The sequence below is a fragment of the Schistocerca serialis genome, chromosome 5 (genome assembly GCF_023864345.2).
Source record: "Schistocerca serialis cubense isolate TAMUIC-IGC-003099 chromosome 5, iqSchSeri2.2, whole genome shotgun sequence".
Lineage (NCBI taxonomy): Eukaryota > Metazoa > Arthropoda > Insecta > Orthoptera > Acrididae > Schistocerca > Schistocerca serialis.
In genome coordinates, this window is record NC_064642.1 from 412330100 (window position 1) to 412351030 (window position 20931).

At 39.6% G+C, this 20931-nt stretch overlaps 1 protein-coding gene across 1 annotated transcript in view; it reads right to left on the minus strand.

Moving 5' to 3' along the window:
* LOC126481974 (forkhead box protein F2-like) overlaps positions 1 to 20931 on the minus strand; it is a 258865-nt gene that overhangs the window by 235575 nt on the left and 2359 nt on the right. The window lies entirely within an intron of this gene.

Here is a 20931-nt window from a genome sequence, read left to right on the forward strand (position 1 = left end):
GTTTTCGTTATACTCGGCTTCCGTTTAGATAGCCAAATATTCGTTATTAACAACCTTCCGATCTGAAGAAAAAGCAGAACAAGAATGATCATAAGAAATCGACGGACTTATAGTAAGCTTTGAGAAATCGCAGGATGGAAATGATGCAACGATGCGAATAGTGTATCGTTATTCATATGTATATAAATTAGGACGAATTACTACACTTTCCAGGAAATTTTATCATTTGTCTTTTAGAGGTTCTCACCAATAAAAATAATTGTGCAAAAATTTTAAATGGTTTTAATATGGTGATGAACGTTTCATTATTTGAAATAGTAAATGTAAGAAAGCACAGATTCAGGAGTGAGAAGATTTTGCCCAAGATATTACGTGTATCTACATTATAGAGAGGAAGGAGGAAACATTTGCTGTCGTGGTTTTTCTTCTTTCGTACTACACACATGAATAAATATAGGGTCCAGAAATTTATTTGAGACTACGCAAAAGGTTTGTAATAAAGGTTACACAGATTGTTACCATCGGTAAGACCTTGATTTACACAGAACTCAGGAAATACGACGATCTGATGTAGAAAATAGTATGGCTACCAAACAGACGACGCTCTGACGACCGAGTATTCGCGGTATAACCAAAACGTCGCGTACGGAGGAAATGCTGTAACTTACTCACTTACGTGAGTTACGAGCTGTGACTGGCAAAGTTCAGAGATGGCAGTCCCATCATCAGTCTTGCTTTCAATGTCCAGGTACTCCATTCAGGGACTCAATAAACGTACTTGCATTACTCAGTATAGTCTCGGAAACAAGACGGATTGGCGGGATACGACATGAGTAAGAAATAGGAATAAGAGGAAATAGTTTAAGGAAGCTTTGAAAGCTACCATCTCGAACGTTAGGGGAATGGCTTTTAAGTAAGCTAAACATTTGAAAGAAAAGGAAATAGATTTTGTAGCGATTAGAGAAACAAAGAAGAAAACATCTGGAACCAAATATGTAGACGAGTATATTATGGTATACAGCGGAGTAAAGCAGGAACAAAGATCAAGTAAAGGTGTTGCCAACTACATTCATAAAAAAGGGAACATAAAATACGGGACTATGAACATGTAAATGAATGAATTGTACTAGCAGGAATTAAAGGTCCAAGATGACTCCTAAGAATAATAGCAACTTGTACCCCAGAAGAAGGAAAAAATTGACGAATCCAAGGCCTTTTACAAAAACTTGTAAGTGATCTTAAACGGATAAAATAAAAATCAGTTCTTATGGGAGATCTCAATGCCAGAATTAAAAATATACCAGCTGCAAAAATAGTAGGTACATTTGGAGGAAACGTATGTAATGAAAAAGGAAAAACTCAGAGATCTTGCTACCTTTAATCACTTAAAAATTTCCAATAGTTTCTTTACGAAGAAAGGCATGCACATATTTACCTGGTCAGCAAGTGGATATAGCTATATATAGATTATCCAATAATAAATTAGGGATTTCCTGCACATGTTAGAGATACAAGAGTTTATTGGGGAGTGAATATTGGATTAGATCATTTCTTATTGATGTCAACAATTGACGTCTATGCAAAATGGAAAAACCGAAGAAGCCACCTATAGATCAAAAGGAAGCTCATGTTCTTAAAGTTTACCTTGTAGAAGATAGCACGATAAGAGATCTGTACTAAATGCTGATGACAAAAACGTTAGCAAATTTGGAAACGGTAAAAGACTTGGAAGAAGAATGGAAAAAGTTAAAAACACAGCTGTAACAAATATAGCTATTGAGTTACTAGGGAAAAAAGGCAAATACAGGAAACATAGAAGAGTAAGGATTTGGACACCAGAGACGGACGGGGCAGTTAAAGAGAAACAATAAGCTTTCAAGACCTATATAAATAGTCCCCCTATTGTAAAGTATAATGAATATAAAGAGAAGAGAAATTATATACATACAAAAACTGTGCTATGAAAAAAAAATAGAAAAGGCACTGGTTTAGATGTTATTAATGTGGAACTGTGGAAATATGGAGGGTTATTCCCAAATATAAGCCTTCTTCATATATTTATTCAATGTTGGAGAAATAAGAAAGTGCGAAAAGACTTAGTGAGGGCCAAAATAATATCTATCTTTAAAGAGGACGATAAAAATAAATGTAGTAACTATCGAGATATAAGCCTCCTGGGTTCAGCCTATAAAATATACGCCAAGACCTTGGATGTAAATCTTAAAAATGTCATGGAGGAGTTAATATCTGAAGAACAATCATATTTTAGAAAATGACAATCAAATATTGGCAGTGTTTTTACACTGCAACAAGTTATAGCTCAGTAGGAAAACACCTTTTTTTTTTTTTTTTTTTGAGAAAGCATTTAATAATGTGAATAGAGAAATGCTATGGAATGTCGTGGCTGAACTAGGTTATACATCATACCTCATAAATGTTATTAACAGACTATACACAAACACCGAAATTGTTGTAGAGATGGGAAATATGACAAGGTCAATGAGCACAATAAAGGAGCTATGACAAGGATGCTGTATTTCTTCAACATTCTTAAATATACACATATAGATGAAATTATCAGCAAATGGAAAATGTTGAACATAAATAGAGTTACTTTAGATTGTGGCACTAGACGAAATATAATTTTATTTACAGGTAACTTAACTCTGATTACAGGGAATGAGGACGACCTACAAAGGGAGTCTGTAACGTGTAGCAGATAGCCTCAGGTTACAACCTCACATTGTCGGTACATAAAACGAAAGTGATGGCATTTCAGGGCGGACTATTAGTAAGATTTAAGACAGTCTTCAATAATAAAATCTTGGAGAGTAAATCATTTTAAATGTTTAGCATGCTACATTACTTTCCAATACAAACATGACGTGGACCAAAACATAAATTTACTTCCGTATGTGGAACCGTCGTAAAAACTTTGCGGAATAAAGCTGGGAAAGAAACTCAACTGAAATTTTATAAAACGATAGCAGCACCAGGCCTTACTTATGAGAGTGAAGCATGGGCAACAACAAGACACCAAGAAAGTAGAATACAATCTCAAGAAATGAGATTTCTAGGAATAGCGAAAGGATGTACAAGGGAAGGTCGGATAAGGAAATGAAGATAAAAGAAAAGATTTAAGAATATGTAACTTAAACGAAGAAAAAGAAAAAGAGGAGAAAATGAAAAAAAAACAACATATGGACCCTATAGTTGGAGAAAGATTCCCGGTAAAGGCTCTTAAGTTACGCTGAAACAAGAAAGGTGGGAAGACCATACAAGAAATGGAGCACCGTGACAGGCAATTTGGCTAATACATTAAGTGAAGAGAAAGAAGAAGGAGAATATATAGTCTCCGCGGCGTACAGTTGTTACAAAAGTATTGTGTTAAAATATAGAGTTCGTATCTCAATTTTCATCATAAATGTTACCTGACTTGAGTTAATCAGGCAGCTTCTGTAACATTACACCAGTCGGAGAACCATATCATGTCTGTTGAGTCAAGCATTGTGTACTCGTCGTGGATTAGCACCGAACACACATTGCAGGATTGAATCTTGAGTGGCCTTAACGATGTAACGCCTAACGCTCACTGTTACTGGGGATACCAAAGAAACGCCCTGTCCATACGGCACAAAATCAACGGATTACTTAAAACCTGTAATGTTTCAGACTACACTTAAAGTGCTTCTCAGTTTCTTTCTTCTTCCTAAGCTTATAACAGGGCAGGAATTTAGAAAACGTGGTCGTAAGTAATACGTACAAACCACTCCACTGTGAGCATTCCTGTTAACTGCGGCAACTAGACCCGTAATACTTTGTTGTCAGGTAAAACACTACTTCTGCAGATCTTTTATATCTTTGTATCACAATGACGTTATTGCATAATAGTAGAGCACATACATCCAGACTAGCCCAGTATGTTTACCGAACTTTTCTGCCAACAAACAGATTAGTATCCAAGTGTTTGAGTCAGATTACACACTATGAGTTGACTGAAGTGCGTGCAAGGATGTGTTTTTAAGTTACAGGATGTTTTTAAATTTCTTCTCCTTGCGGTAGCGAATGCACTGCGCCAAAATTTAGTCTCTTCGATCTTGGAGTTAATAAGCAATTTCCATTGCATCTACTACGGGAGCGAGTATGTGTAGTACTAGAATGTATTCAGATAAAACAATAACCATTATTACTGAACGATTGTTACCATCGTCTTATTACTTCCTAATTGGTATTCCTTCTTTTTGTCTCGCACGAGTGATGTAATCTTGCAACGGCCTGTGATCGCCACCTTTTAGTACCTTTTTATTTCAATGGAGGCACCGGTCTCACAAGCTATAAATTTTCGTGACGTCGTGTCACTGATGCACGTTGTACAGCTTCCCAGTGTATCACTAACAGATCGAAATTGGTACTTTAGCTGTCTGCAACTGTGGCTAACTGATCATTACGTTTCACGCCTCTTCTTCGAGTAACTTCCATAAACTTTCTCATTTGTTACATGTACTTCCTTTATCACTTTCTTGTACTGCGGTATAAATTATTGTTGATAGTCGTAACTTGGAATCGTCGTAGTTGTAGACGAAAGTCATCGTAGTAATTAGCAGCGAGCCTATGTTCAAAGCTATTAGTTGCTACGATTATTTAAAAATTTCCTTGGTATTATATCTCATATTCTTCCTGCATGCAATTCAAAGTCAGACAGTACGCCACACAAGTAGCAGAGGACTGCACTCAATGTTCTTGTTTGGTTATTTTAGAATGGAAAAGAAAATATCGGGGCTTGAAAATATGTTAAGTGTTCTGATATACAGTATGAACAATAGGACGAAGGCAGTGTCAGTATTTTGCTCTTCCAAACGGACATATAATACTCAAATAAACAAATGCAAGGTAATTTCGGAGTTCTTTCCTTATGATCACATTTTTTATTTTGACGTCCTGCCATAAACAAAAGTTGTAGAAAATTAAAGTTGTGTGTCTACTTTGTAAGTTTTACACATAATGTTGCTTTATAGCCGCAGCTTTGTTGATTCAGTTTATAAAATGAAGATTTTATTAATTCGGAATCCCTTACACTTTTCTATTTACTATAATTACAAGATGATCGATCTTTTTCTGGCAAGATTATGTAGTTCCGTATTGTAGCTAGTCATACATAATCGAGCAGTTTCGAAGACTATTGCATTCCAAATAATGTGATTAGCAGTGAGGGAAGATAGTATTAGTAGTTCACTTCCTTTTATCCACTAGTCGAAAACGTGGCTATTGCTTGGAGTGAATTACGGAAATTCTTCAGACGTCAATATGGCTAGTCTAAAACACACCTTTTCCAGAATTTCTTATTGTTGCGTCACATGACTGAGTGTGTCTGAATTCAGAGGACTAACTGTAACATCCAGTGTAGGAAAACAGGGGTGGAGTTGGGTTGGGTTGTTTTGGGGAAAGAGACCAAACAGCGAGGTCATCGGCCTCATCGGATTATGGAAGGACGGGGAAGGAAGTCGGCCGTGCTCTTTCAAAGGAACCACCCCGCAATTTGCCTGGAGCGATTTAGGGAAATCACGGAAAACCTAATCAGGATGGCCGGACGCGGGATTGAACCGTCGTCCTCCCGGATTCGAGTCCAGTGTGCTGACCACTGTGCCATCTCGCTCGGTGAGAACAGGGGTAATACACAATGTGTACAAGAACAAAGAGCGAATGATAAGAATGGAAGGCCAAAAGACGCCTCTTCGAATTGAAAAGAATGTAAGGCAGGGATGCATTTCTTCATTTCTACTTTTCGACCTGTATATGGAAAACGTAGTAAGGTATAAACGAAAGTCTGGATTACACTTCAGGGTGAAAGAATATCAATGATAATGACCCCTGATGTGCTGCTATCCTCAACAAAAATAACGAAGAATTTCAGGTGCTGTTGAACGAACTGAACAGTCGAGTAATCGCAGAATATGACATGACAGTTATGAAAAGAAAGACGAAAATTTTGAGTAGTAGAAATGAAGTTAACGGCAAACATAGCATCAAAATTGGTGGCCATGTACCAGACGAAGTGAAAAAATTCTGCTACCTGGGAAACGAAAAGACGTATGATAGGTAAACGAAAGAAGACTTAAGAATCAAATTTAGCATAGGAAAGGAGAAGATTCATCGCTGAAGAAACTTACTACTACTAAACAAAGGCCTTTATTTGAGAGAGGTATTTCTGATAGTATACTAGAACACGGCTTTTTATGGAAGTGAATTAACGACAGCTACATTGGGATGAAGACGTTAGCACGAGAGAGGAAACAGTTGGTGGGTGTTCAAACCAGTCAGAAGGCTGTTAACACACACAGAAGAAGAAACCTCCAAACCTACTTTTTTTTAACGTTCTGTAAATTCGAGGAGAGTTAACGATTTCTGACAGAATTCTACAACAATTCAAGGCCCATTTTGCGTATCATTGCTAAGAATGCAGAGGGTTCCTGTTGTTTTTTTTTCCTTTCTTTCTTTGTACCTCTTGATTTCTCTGTCTTTTACGGAGTCAACTATATTGAGGCATACATTATATGATAAAGTTTGCATGAATATATATAAGTTGATCTCGAATTCAAGAAAAGTTAGATTCAATGTCATTCAGGTAACCTGATTTATTTGTTGCTTTTCTTCTTCTTTTTCATGTATTTTCCCCGTACCTGAACATGGTCGCCTTGTTAATTTTCGTATTTGGCAATATTAGTGGTAGAGGGCGATCGGATCCCTTTCCTGTCGGCACATTTTCTCCCCCGTGAACGAATTTGTGTGGCCGGACAGTCTGCGTATAACGCTAACCCACGTGAAAGTGTGCGAAAGTTTTATAAATGTTTGCGAATCGTTTAACGCAGGCATGTCGTGGGTACCAGCCCGGTATTCACGTAGCAGTATGAGGGAAACCGCCCGAAAGCCACATCCAGGCTGGCCGGCACACCGAGCCTTGTCGTTAATTCGTTGGGCTGATTCAATCCGGGGGCCAGCGCACCTCCCCGAATCCCGGAAGTGGCGAGCTAGCGCGCGCGTGTCTATACGGATGGGTCAACCTGATTCCTTTGATTGGTTTCCCAAAACTGCTTATGGTGAATGCTTAGCAGATTCATTCCACAATGCCAGGGCAAATATCCTAGCCTCCCAATCCTTGTCATTTTCAGCTAATGTTCCGTCTCTACTTACCCGAATGTCGACGGGAAGTCACACTCTGCCATTCACTCATCGCTTCTCCATACGTTCACATAACAGAGACGGAGGGAGACTGATGTTACGAGAGTGTTTTATTTAAGTATTCATAACTGAACATGAGGTGAGTGATTATAATCCCGAACCTCCTTCAACACAGGCGCTTGTCAATCACGCGACGCAGTTGCAAAGAAGAGTGTATTTCTCTCCTGGATTGTGCCTGCCATTCACTGTACCACACTTCCCTATCTATGGACCTAAATCCTTGAAATAAATCCGTCGTTAGGATTCCACGTTGGCTCATATCTTCAGCGTTAACTGTCTCTTCAGCCGATGCCTGACTTTTTAGTGGCTGCTCGAGATATGATGTAGTGCAAGTGATATTTTCTCCCTCTGTACATATGTTCCAGCATAGGAGGCGCCAAATCTTAATCTACAGTTTAGATACTTGAGTTGGTATGTCTTGGTCAACGCTATAAGGAGTGTAGTTGGAATTATGACATCGGAAAAAATCATAAATCACGCTTTACTCCTGGTTCAAGGATCCCAATGAGTTCTCTCGCAATGTCCTCCCTGCGGATATATAAGGGTCCGGCAGTTCTCCACATGGAAAGCTAGTTTGGTGCCTTCCGGGAATTCCATTTACGAAATGAAATATTGCGCTAAGTGGAGTAACACGTTTAATGCGTCCGTATGATTCAGTATGGATGTTTATCCTAAGGAAAGCGATCTAACTCCGTTAAGGACAACATTATGCTGTGAATAGGATATGGCCATCCAATTACCGACAATAAGCATCGGCTAAGCGAGGGCAGTAGTATGTCTGATCACAGATGTAACGTTGCTGGAGGCAAACACAGCATTTTAAACGGTTAGAGAAGTGATTAATGATCGACATCAAATGCATAAAAGAAGAATTTGGAAATCGTTGAGCGATTTTCATGGGAGGAGATAAAGTTACGCTACGAAGGTAAGATGGTAAAGGACATCACTTCATATCATTTGTTAAATTGTCCAATTATTCGTGAAATAATGTGATGCGCGAAGAAATTAATGTTAAAAGTGAAAAAATCTCAGTGTACACAGACATGGGGAAAGCAAGCGTTCGGTTATTGTCAAAACCATCAGTAAAGAGCCTTTCAGAAGACTTAAAAATTCCAACGTAAACTTAGGGTCGCAAGTACAACAACTGTACAATGTCGGAATTAGGTGAGCGATGTCGTTAACTGTACATATTAAGTTAACTCGGGATGCAACCCGCGTTTAGAATTAACTGAAACGAAAGTCGCCTTCCTGGCGGTATCATTGTCAGTGGAATATTAGTCTAATGACTTTCAGCTGGCTTGCGGAAAGCTAAAACTGAAAACTTTACAGTTCGGTTAACAGATTCGTTTTACAGAAGTAAGCGGACGTCGGTTGAGAACGGGTACAGACAACAATTACTTATGTGAAACACAGCACTACAGCCTCAAGTTTTTTTTTTATTTAAGGAAATATGTTTAATAAATAAGTGATTCAGTAGATTCACAGATGCCTCACCCGTCTGAGTAGCGTCATTTTTGGATCGTAGATGAAAACTTCAACAGAAGCAAGTAATACAATTAAATGTATTCCTGTATATGAATCTGGTCTACTAAAAATCGCAGTTATTTAAAACAAAATGATAAGATTATTTTACGATCTGACCTGTTGTTATTAGATACTGGCATGTGTACTGCCACATGATAATGATCTTATCTAAAATCTTTACCGTGAAACATAAGTTATCACTGTGTCATTCTGGTCATCAACCTTAACACTGAAGTTCTAAAAACTGTCGGATATCTTAGTCATCGCAGCATAACGGCTGCATCCCATGTGACCAGAGATTTGTCTTACACACACGCCTTTACGATTCTCGCCTCCCAACATCTCTTCAACTATAGTTTTATCACATTCCGATGGAAAATACTGATAGAAGACTTCAGAATGACAGCTCTTCTCTTCCTTCGGCTGATTCAGGGGGTATACTTCAACTATTTGAAGCAGATAGTATCATACGCTTCTCGAAACTTGCTACGGATATTTTAACCGTTCTCCTAAAAGCGACCTCAAATTCTACAACTGGCGTTAATCTGCTGTACGAAAATGTTTTGTTACTTGAACAGGCTACGTTTGTAGTCGGTATGAGTATATCAGTCAAAGGGCGATTAAAGAAATCCTAAAAGGCAAAGAAAAACAAGGAAATATATTACTGACGTATAAGCTCTTTAATAAAACTGAAAAGGTTGGAACGTAACCATTTTATAACCTGTTTCTTTTTATCAATTTTATTTTATTTTTGTCCTTATGTGACACGACAGTGATGGCCAACATTCTCAGATTTAGTTGATACTTATTAACTACACTTGTTACATCGCACGTACTCGTGCAGAAAGATAATACGGAGTACTTCCCCTAATGTCAATATTTCCTGCACACAAAAGTGCAACAGAAATTTTTTACAAGACATGGTTAATACGTAGAAATGAGTTGTTGATGGTAACTTACTAAACGTAGATGGGTTAGTTTTGAAGGCTGACCTGTTTTTATTGTGGAACATTGATCCATACTTGTTTAAGAGTTTTCATGGAAGACTATTACTGAAGCTTAAGCGCCTTCGACGTAACGTTAGCAGTCATATACCCCACCGAGAACATATTCAGTTTCAAAAATTCAGCGTGTACATGAGCAGAGAATGGACTTGTAGCAGAACTAGATCATGAGATCTCACACCTGATACTCGTAAATAACGTCCGACATCCACGGAATGAGCAGAGAAAGGTATACAGACTAGTAAGTGCCTTATTAGTGTTATCGCCGGCCGCAGTGGCCGAGCGATTCTAGGAGCTTCAGTCTGGAACTGCACGACCGCTACGGTCGCAGGTTCGAATCCTGCCTCAGGCATGGATGTGTGTGATGTCCGTAGGTTAGTTAGGTTTAAGTAGTTCTAAGTTCTAGGGGACTGATGACCTCAGATGTTAAGTCCCGTAGTGCTCAGAGCCATTTTTTTATCAGTGTTATCATAGCTTTGTGTTCATAAGTACAGAGAAAATACCCCAAGAAAAGATGTTGTGAGAAAGAGAACGCGAAAGTTTAGAGTTCCGTGGACTCCGATATTATCAGCAACGCCAGGCAGGACGAGGCTTAGCGGAGAATTCGAATGCGGCCCTCTTGAGGAGACCACTGCTGCAGTTTTCCTAAAAGGATTACACGAAACCGTCTCTAATTCGAGAATATAAAACATTAGGGTGTTTGAAGCAGATTACTCAACGAGATGATTTACATACTGCGTTTATTTTATCATTAGCTTTTCTCCTAATTTGTAAGATAATTAAATTTGTTTGTAATACATCGACATCACAGAAAATTGAATGATAATTTCCTTTTAGTTCATTGCATAAATACAGCAAGTTGTCACTTAAGGTAACAAATTTTGCCATAACGGGTTTGGAGTGTTCGACCATCTTCAGTTGAAACAACAATCAAGAGCGGAGTAAATCGATAGCGTTTGATTATCAGAGTAGTGGTATGTTCGGATGCCTTTCTCGTAATCCATATATCCAGATATAACACTACAAAAATAATAGTATGAAATTAAGCAATAGAGAAGAAATATGGATGAGAGGCTTGAAGGAGCAATTCAGGGAGTGGTAACCGTCAATAAGACTTGAATCTGATCTATTCCAGTTGTTACTGGGAGTGCGTACAAGAAGGGCTCGCCGAGGAGATTCACAGACGCGGCAGGTTGGTATACAACATATGTAAGCAAAATAGTGTTGAACAGGTATCTTTGGATCAAAGGCGCCGCTCGTCTTGCTGAAATCTTTCGTGCAAAGTTAGAGCACCACAAAGATTATATAACACACCGTATATGCCGCGAACGGACCATGTGAGTAAGATAAGAGGGGGTAAGGTGTGTACGGAAGCATACAGATTGTTACTTTCAACTCACCCAATACGTGATTACAGTAGACCAGGATGTAAGTAAAGCTGGAACGAACTATCCTTCATCAGGTACCGTTTAGTCACTTGTGGAGTATATGTGTAGATGTAGCTGTAAATACACCCACAGTGGAACTATTTATTTTTCGATTATCTCTTTAAATGCTGCAATTGTATGCAGCATCTCTGACAATAGTATCCTCTCTCTTTTTTAACCCTTTCAGACCTAATTTTTTTCTGGAGGAAGGAAAATTTTTATTTATGTAGTAATGCTCTTATGTGACTTTTGAATGATATTAGGTAAAGAACTATACAAATATATGTACCCGTTTTCAAAGCATACTTTGCACACTTGACTTCGTTTTATAGATTAAAATAACTGCCGCGTGAAGTGGCTGCGCGGTTAGAGGTGCCATGTCACTAATCGGGCGGCCCCTCCCGCCGGAGGTTCGAGTCCTCCCTCGGGCATGGGTGTGAGTGTTGTCCTTAGCGTTAAGTTAGTTTAAGTAGTGTGTAAGTCTAGGGAGCGATGACTTTAGGAATTCACACACATTTAAAATAACTAATTATGAAATTTTGTCTATTGTAATAAATAGTAAAATGAGCATTTAATAATTACCATGCAAAATAACAATAACAAGATTAAATTGCACAGTGGAATGTACTGAACCAACCACATCGGTGTATTCTGGTGGTCGCGAGCTGCTGCGCACTGCTACACTGACTTGTTGATATTTTCATAGTGATGCCCAATAGTTGGCAACACTTTCACGTGATGGAAAGGTTGAACATTCACAAACGTGTACCTCATTTTCGACGGGAAAGAATATTTGTGTTGCAGCTAAGACAAAGTAAAAGTTAAAGTACACAATGGTAGCTAGAGGGTCTGAAAGGGTTAAAGCACATTTCATAGCTACAGACAGTGTTAGCAACTACATAGAGCTGCAAAGGAACATTCGACCTGTGTTGACTCATACATTTGCTTTAGATGTGAACTATTTGATCTGATTTCGTATGTTCGTTTGCGAATGATATATAGTGTATGAAAAAAATATGTTTACAAATATGTAGAGCTATTAAGAGAAATAAAAAAGAAACAGTTTTATTATATGACACAAATATCACAGGTGCATCGCTTCCGCCCCCCCTCACCTCCCCCCCCCCCCCCCCCCCCCCCCCCTTGCGGTTCTTGAAGGGTTTGACGTAGCGTTCACAATTTTTTTCCCTCCTGCGTATGCAACACGCTGACATTGGAATCTGATTTGCAACACAACTACATCTTACTGCTAGGAAGGGTAAGTTATCGTTGCTGCTAGCAGTATCCACGTCGCTAATAAATAATTACACTATTACTGTTCGTGTTATGTTGTGTTTACATGGGAGTTTCTAGCGGCGTTCACAGGTTCTTGATGGCTGGTTACATTGTTATTGAATTAGTTGACGTACCTATCAATTATGAAGAAGCGGGATACAGTACTCGAACAGCAAGGCGTGTGTATGCAGTTAGTTTTTCAGGGAGGAGTTACCAAATCATGTCACATTCTAAAGACTTGATAGCCGTCTTCGTGAAACAGGATTCCTTAAAGCCAAGGAACTGGGAAGTGGTACACCTCGTTGTATGCGAACTGCTCGGTTTGAGGAAGCTGTGTTAACACCGAACTGAGGACAACCCCAGCACCGCACATGATTAACAGCCAATGTATTAAATATCTCCAAATTCAGTGTGTGGAACGTCTTGCACGAGACGGACATGCACCCAGTCAAGTGTCAGAAGATGCAACACCTTTCAGCTCATGACTTTCGCCAGTGGGTGGAATTCTGCCAGTGGTATTAGATACCAACATGTAATCATCCCTGGCTTCTAAACGTGCATTGTGTTTACTGACCAGGTTGCCTCCACAAGGGAAGGATATTCAACAGCGACAACAGCCTTGTCTAGGAGTTAGAAAATCCTAATGCAGTTCGTGTGCTCCACCACCAACAATGATTTATCATAAATGTATAGGCTAGTATTGTTAACGACCTTCTGAATGGGCCGTAGTCTCTGCCTCAGACACTCGGTGGACGAAATTACCGCATCTCTCTCCTTGAAGTACTACGGGAATGTTGGAGAACGTCCCTCTAGCTGTCAGGCAACGTCTTTTATTCAAGCGCGATGGAGTCACACCACATTTCGGCGTTGATACCAGAGAACATTTATATTATGTTTTCCCCAATTGTCAGATTGAAGAGATAGCGCCTGTACCGTGGCCACCATGTTTTCCCGATGTCACTCCCATGGATGTACTGTTGGGGGGGGGGGGGGGGGGGGGGAAGAGGGGCCATTTTGTGCACGAGACGTCAACTGGTCCTCCAGTTTGTTATACATTCATTAGCATGCAAATGCCAGTTGCGCATTATCGTTAACGAATTTTCAGCAACATCTCCAAAACAACATTCATCACCTGGCAGTTTGAATACTGTCTCTGAACATCACTAGCAGAAGGACATATAGGAAGAAAACGGCACAGCTGTCGAATCTTTAGCGCAAAAATAAATGATACTATTTGAATACCTCTGAACAGTCTAAAATTTTGCAAATGCAGTTGTTTTTTTGCACATTATACTCTTATTAACAGTGTGTGCAGTCATAAATCTTTCGTAAAAGTCGCAGGTGAAACCATTAGCAGCGGTTATAAAGACAGATGTAGTTTTCATTTTTTAAATTATATACCTTCTATTTACTTCACATGGCCTTACATGTACAATAACGTTACTGGTTCATTGTTGGGAAGGAACTCTAAGGAGTCGATTGCAACAAAAATGTCATGTTTTGACGAAGAAACCCATTTATCACACGGTAGGAAAGAAATACGGTTTTCTGAAGCACATGACATCCATCATGGACACCAGTCCTATCGGTCGCTCCCCTTCCAGAAGAACTTATGTTCCAATTGGGCATTTTGTGAACCACTGGTGTATAAAAATATGTAATCCGGGTGGTCAGTAGGTTATGTTTGCTGTCTAATTATGCTGCTGTATTTATAACTGACGTTGGTTTGAAGAAGCAAACTAACGGTTGAAATAATGTTAGACGCTTCATAAAGTTGAGACATTCTTGTTTAAGACTGAAGGAGGGTGGTCTGATCTTTGCAGTGCCACACCGATCATGATACTGTAGATGGTGGTGTACCTTTTACTTCCTGCAAAAGCACTACGACGTTTTGTCTGCAGTTCACGTGGATATAACGTAACACGAAAAATATGTGTAACAGTTAATACAAATACGAGTGCACATACTTTAGCAGATGATTCTATGAACGGTTTTGAAACTCAAAACTCTCATAAGTGTACGTTCTAATCTCAGCAATTTCCTAGATACAGCTTTTTAAAAGTGTTAGAGAACTGTCAGTACATACAGCAGTAAATTAACGGATCGTACCTTGTGTTTTCTTGTCATTTTCTACCTCATAGTACGTGTTGAAGAACTGCACCGCTATCTTCAACGCATTTTTATGTTCGTTATAGATACTGCACTTCGAACATCGCTCTTTAAATTATGCCAGAGTGTATAGTGTGTAAGTATCCTAGTGGAGAACAGGCGAGCGACTTTGGAAGTAAAGCAAGAATACCATCACTATTGTCCGCCTGCTTAGTAGCGTGATGACGTGCTCGCCTCCCATGTAAGCGGGCGCGTGTTCGATTCCCGGCTGGCTTAGAGATTTTCTCCGCTCAGGGACTGGGTGTCGTGTTGTCCTCATCATCATTTCATCCCCATCACCGGCGCGTAAGTCGCTTGATGTGGCGTCGAATGAAATAAGACTTGCTCTTGGCGGCCGAACTTCCCCGAACAGCGGCCTCCCAAAAATGTTCAAATGTGTGTGAAATCTCATGGGACTTATCTGCTAAGGGTATCAGTCCCTAAGTTTACACACTACTTAACCTAAATTATCCCAAGGACAAACACACACACCCATGCCCGAGGGAGGACTCGAACCTCCGCCGGGACCAGCCGCACAGTCCATGACTGCAACGCCTAAGACCGCTCGGCTAATCCCGCGTGGCAGGGGCCTCCCGGCCAACGACGCCATACGCTCATTTCCATTTTTACCGCCACTATTGGTCTGATACCCAGAATGTGTTTTACTGAAGTACGGCTCGTATATAACCGCTACGTAATGTGCAGTAGCTCCACTCTGTTGTAAGTCCAGATAACAGATACTGAAGGTACCGCTTAACGAAGACGCAGTGTTCGAGACAGCGTTGTCTCGCTAGCTATTGAATACAGAGCGTATTTTGGGTGAAGTTTTCTCTTAATGATATCCGACACCTTCGAACAACTTTCCTCCTGGTACACCTTGTGATCTGTCTGAGGTACTGAACCTCGCACAACACATAATCTTTATGCTGGAACTTAATTTTTTTTTTTTTTTTGCATGGGGGTGTAATTAGTAGCACATTCCATCACAGTTAGTTCATTGGAAAGAAAGAACATTATATTGCATCAGCTTCAGTTGGGTATGACAAGGAATGCTCTTCCTATTGGAGTAGATAACCACCGGCGTGCCGCAATGCTTAGTACTGGGTCCATTACTATTTCTGTATTACTTATGATAATGGTCTCGGCTCTTATATTGAAAGAAGCAAAATAATTCCCTTTGATGATGAGATAAGCATGAAATGAAGACGACTAGAGCTATCCCAACAGAGTATATTGTGATATTAAAAAAAAAAAAAAAAAACTGGGTTTCTGAATAATGACTGTCAGGTGACATACAAACGAATAGTTCGTATAATTTTCTGTACAAGACCGGCTGCCACTTCGAATGTCAACAATACCACAATGCCGGTGTATAATGGGGAGGGGGAGACATATTTAATACGGAACCTTAAAAAGAATCAGATGTGTATATTGGTAAAAACTTAAAATGAAAAATTGTAGTGTCTAATATACATAAAATAACCGACATCATTTTTCTCGTGATTGCTAATTTGGCAAGTCAAATGTCAGAAAGACAGATACAATCACTAAGTACTTACTGTCAGTTCCACACTCATATCAAGCAACAACAGTGTGTGTCTTTAAATGTCCGTAAACCAACTTGCAATTAAGTGGGCACACTAGAAAATGTTCAGCGTTCTCCAAGCAACAAATGCACGCCACCATAAATGTAACGAACACCATCAGAAAAGACTTTAGGACAACAGCAAGAGGCTCTACAAAACCCAAAGGAATACTTTAACAAACACGAAAACGGGTGAACTGTCACACGTTTGCGGTGAATATCTAACGGAATAGTGCTGGCCTCTTCCACAGAAACAATCACTAACGAAACAGTCTCTGGTAGAGCAAGTCAAAACAACAGGATATTAATAACAGTAAGACGCACAAAATAGCTTAAAAGTAAGTAGATCGAACTTCTATACCGCTATTAACTGTTACAGCTCCAGAACTGACGTAAAAATGAAACTATTGGCTGAAAATTAGGGTATTCACTTCTCTTGATTATTAAAAACCCTCTAATGATGCCTCCCATTACCAGTGGGACATGTTTTGGTAATGAAAGCAACAAAATTTAGTGGCAAAATAAGGCTAATTAAATAAATATTCCACTCTAAGTATAAAAGAAAATTACAATCGTTAGTCACTCATATTCGAGTTTCATCGATCACGTTCATGATAGCTCTTCAAATGTGGAACTTGTAAACCGGTTCAAAAGTAATACATTTTCTCCGTACATAAACTTGGTATTTCTAATTTCCCACGTAAGGTTGTGGAACATACAGAGGGCGCTAGCAGGAATCCAAGTCGAAGGTAAACTGTTTTCCTACAACCGTAACAAATATTAAGAAAACAATGCGCCTACAATGTTTCGCGTCTGCTTATTGAAAGAGCGGGGAGGACATATGACGACTCCTGTAATTACAACAATTGTCATTGGCTAACCAATGTGCTGACATTGATAGCCAGTGCTGAAGTACACATGAGACATAAAGTATCCACAGAATACACTTCACACTCGGTGTCTCTTCTTCCACATACGGTGAGTTTAAGAAACACTGACGCCAAGGATACATAATAATCTACAACACACATGAGTAAAGATGGAAACAAAGAGTGTCCTATACCTACAGCGTCAAAATTACGGGTTGTAGAGGATGCTAAAATGAAAACGTTAAGATAGGGAACTAATGGACCAACTTACACTTTACAGCAAAAATTTAGATCATGGAAACTTCTAGAAGTGACGGGTGCGTGTTAGTGCATGAATACAACTGGGCACACATTTCTGCCATGCACTTTCATACGTCACTGGCGTTTGTAGCACAATGAGACAGGCAGCCACGAACCTGTCAACAGGTTCTGATGTGGTGTTCTTCGCGATTTCATACATGAACGACAGCGTGGAATCCCTCGGAAAAAAATGCGCACTGGAAACACGTCACAGTCCATTGTTTATTGTTTCTCAAGGTAGCTGCGCCAGAGTCGATGCAGAAACGTATACACATTAGTTTACGAACACGTGTCTCAAGCTCACTGAAGACTTCATAACACCTGAAGTACTCATTTCCGACTGCAGGTTTCTCATCTCTGAATGCTCACAACTTAATACATGACTGCTTTGTAAAACCGTGGTCCCTGATAGTAAAATGAAAAAACAAGACCACCTGTGTTAGTAGTTTTTTTTAATTTTGATAAATAATTTCGGTTGGGTGCAAACTAATGAGTGTTGCAAAGTGCATTTTCCCTACAAGGTAAGGATGCAATAGAAAACTACGAGAAACATACAAGTAAAGTTATAAGAAAAGTCATATGTCCAACCACGTGACAACTTGTGCAAATGTCAGCGATCTCACATAACTGGAAAAGGTCTTCATTGTAGGTTAAAAATAAAAAAGTAATCATATAAAAGATTAAAATTACATAAACATAATATGTGACATTAACGCACATGAATTGTTACGAGATATGATTGCAGTTACAAGATCTGAGTGGCATGAAAGGTAATCAGTAGCTCAGAAGGGAGTGAGATGAAATTGAAGCTTGTCCCAGATGTTATTCAATGCATACACTAAGCAAGCTGTAAAAGAAGAAGGCCTTCCCGAAGATGTCTGTATGGAGTGTAGTCTTGTACGGAAGTAAAACGTGGACGAGAAGCAATATCAGCAAGAAGAGAATAGAAGCATTTGAAAAGTAGTGTTATAGAAGAATACAGAATATTTGGTGGGTAGATGGGATAATTAATGAGAAAGTACTGAATCGGGCTGGTGTAGAAAAAAGAAGGTGGCACAACTTAACTAAAATAAGGGATCAGTTCGTAGGGCAAATATCCTGGGGCATGAAGGAATCGTCAGTTTAGTAATGGAAGAAAATGTGTGTGTGTGTGGGGGGGGGGGGGGGGAATTGTAGGGCGAGATCAAGGGATGATTACAATAAGCAGGTTCAAATGACTGTAAGACCCGCCCACACGTTGCCAAGATTGCTTCGAGTACGCTGCAGAAGTTTGGCGGGGAAGCCCTTACACATACTTCTTACTGTCCCTCGTGGCCGTCGATATGCTTCGGATAAAGAGGTGCTCACGTGGGTACGATCAATGTTCCGTAGGCAACCGCAAACAAGTTTTCATGAATGCAGTGGCCACTTTGTCTCACAGTGAGATAAATTTATTAACAGTTATGGCCATTACTTTTGAAATAATAAAGAGTTCATTTTCTTCGTTACCACCTGTCTCGTTTTCATTTGATTTCCCCTTTATAGTTGTGCTGGAATAAGGACGTTTGCACAGGAAAGCTAAATCAAACCAGTCTCGGACTGTAGAACACAACAACAACAACAACAATAACAACAACGACGACGACGACGACAACGACGACAAGAGCAAAAATGTGCGGATGTATGGGAAATCAGTGGAAGGCGCCTACAGAAGTGCAATGTATACATTAGTCTGAGCGTCGAGCGTGACACTGTTGTGTTTTTGCTTGCTGTATGCAGCTGGCCGCTAGATCACTATCTACCCACGGCCATCTTCAATGACGAACGATTTATTTACACGGTTTCGGAATGAAAGCCACATGAAGCATCCTAGGTTTATTACAGAACACCATTGTTTTCGTAAAAATTTTAACATATCATGAAGATACTTCTTAATTTATATGAGGACGCTGACGTATGCTCATGTTGTCACGTGGATAACCGCGTAACATTTCTGACAATCTAGCATGTTCCGGAGTTAATTCGCGGATTGTTGCATAAATGTCGTTTTGCGATATTCGTTTTGGACTGGGGATGATCGTCGATTGGCCCGAAAGCGATTATCTAAATAAATAAATGAATATTCAGTAGCGTCTCCATAATTTTGGCCCTAAAGTCTTGACAAATACTGTGTAAACAGCAGTATGAATGGGAGGAAGTAACGTTGTGGGAGTGGTAACGCTAAGGTAGTGGTAAGTACCAAAAGATAAACTGAAGACAGATTATCGGTGTCACTAACTTTTTATTTTCTTTCACGACTCAATTCGAGGGCTTATAGCCTCGTTCGCATGAGGATATACGGATATAGCGGTCTGCATGTGTATTTCTTCTTCTAGACCTTCTTCTAGCTGTCACCAATCGTTTGTCTTACTTTTGACGTTGCTACAAATCACTTGTTACGATTCACTGGTTATCATTGTACACCACTGAATCGATACAGAAAACGATAATAAAATTATTTACAAGATATTCCAGCACGAAGCACATTGCAGATCGTTGTATACTCAAATTTCTACAAGTGAATATCGAAACATAAAACTCAAAATAAATATTCTCTAGAGATCATAGAGGTACAAAAATATAGTGTCTTGGAAGTCAAAAGGTATTACCTGTTTGTGTTGAGAATCAAGGTTGTAAAGCTTTATGTTTGCGCAACTATATGATTTCTGGAATGTACCTATTTTGTCGACATTCAGAGTAACAAATCTGTAAATAGAACAGCCTACAAGCTTGTTCTTGCTGGAAGATTATTTAAGTAGTTTTGCTATTGTTTATATATTACTGGCCAATGTGGGCCCTGTACCACACTGGATTGATAGAGGGAACACTACAGAGAAAAAGACGAGAAGCGTGTTCCATCAGAAGTTCGCTTTTGTAAACACGAACATGCTACGAGAGCACTTATCCACCTTCAGTGCCAGACGCAGAGAAGAGGCGTTGAGCAGAATGGAGTGGTTTAATATTAAAACTGCGATAGCGTACGTTCCTGTATTAGTCAACTAACATATTGGTTCCTCGTACGTATATTGCACGAAAAGATAATGGAGGTAAAATTATAAAGATAAGAGCTCACACGCGGGTTACCAGCAATCGATCTTCCCGCGATCCACTCGCGTCTGGAATAGGAAAGGGGGCTGGTGACAGTAGTATATATAGCACTGTCTGCTACAGACTATAATGTTGAACACGCGATGTGGATGATTTTGAAAAAATATTCCATAATTCGAGAGACAACAGGTGGACGACAACAAGAAATGTCGAGTAAATATGGGCTCTAAAGTGCATACCTTAAGAGCTCTGAGCACAAATTCATCTTCGCTAGTGCGAAACACATCTGTTCAACTACAAGCTCTTTGCTATTACAGAAGGACCTACAGAAGGCCATAAACAAATGCAAACACATTATTCTAGGTGAAACATCAGAGCTTCCTTGCTATTACGTACCACCTGCATTTGTGAGTCATATCCAGAGGAGATGCTCAGCATGCAGTCAATTCACAGTGCGGCATGCTTCGGACAGAATGATTTCGGTATCACGTACACTC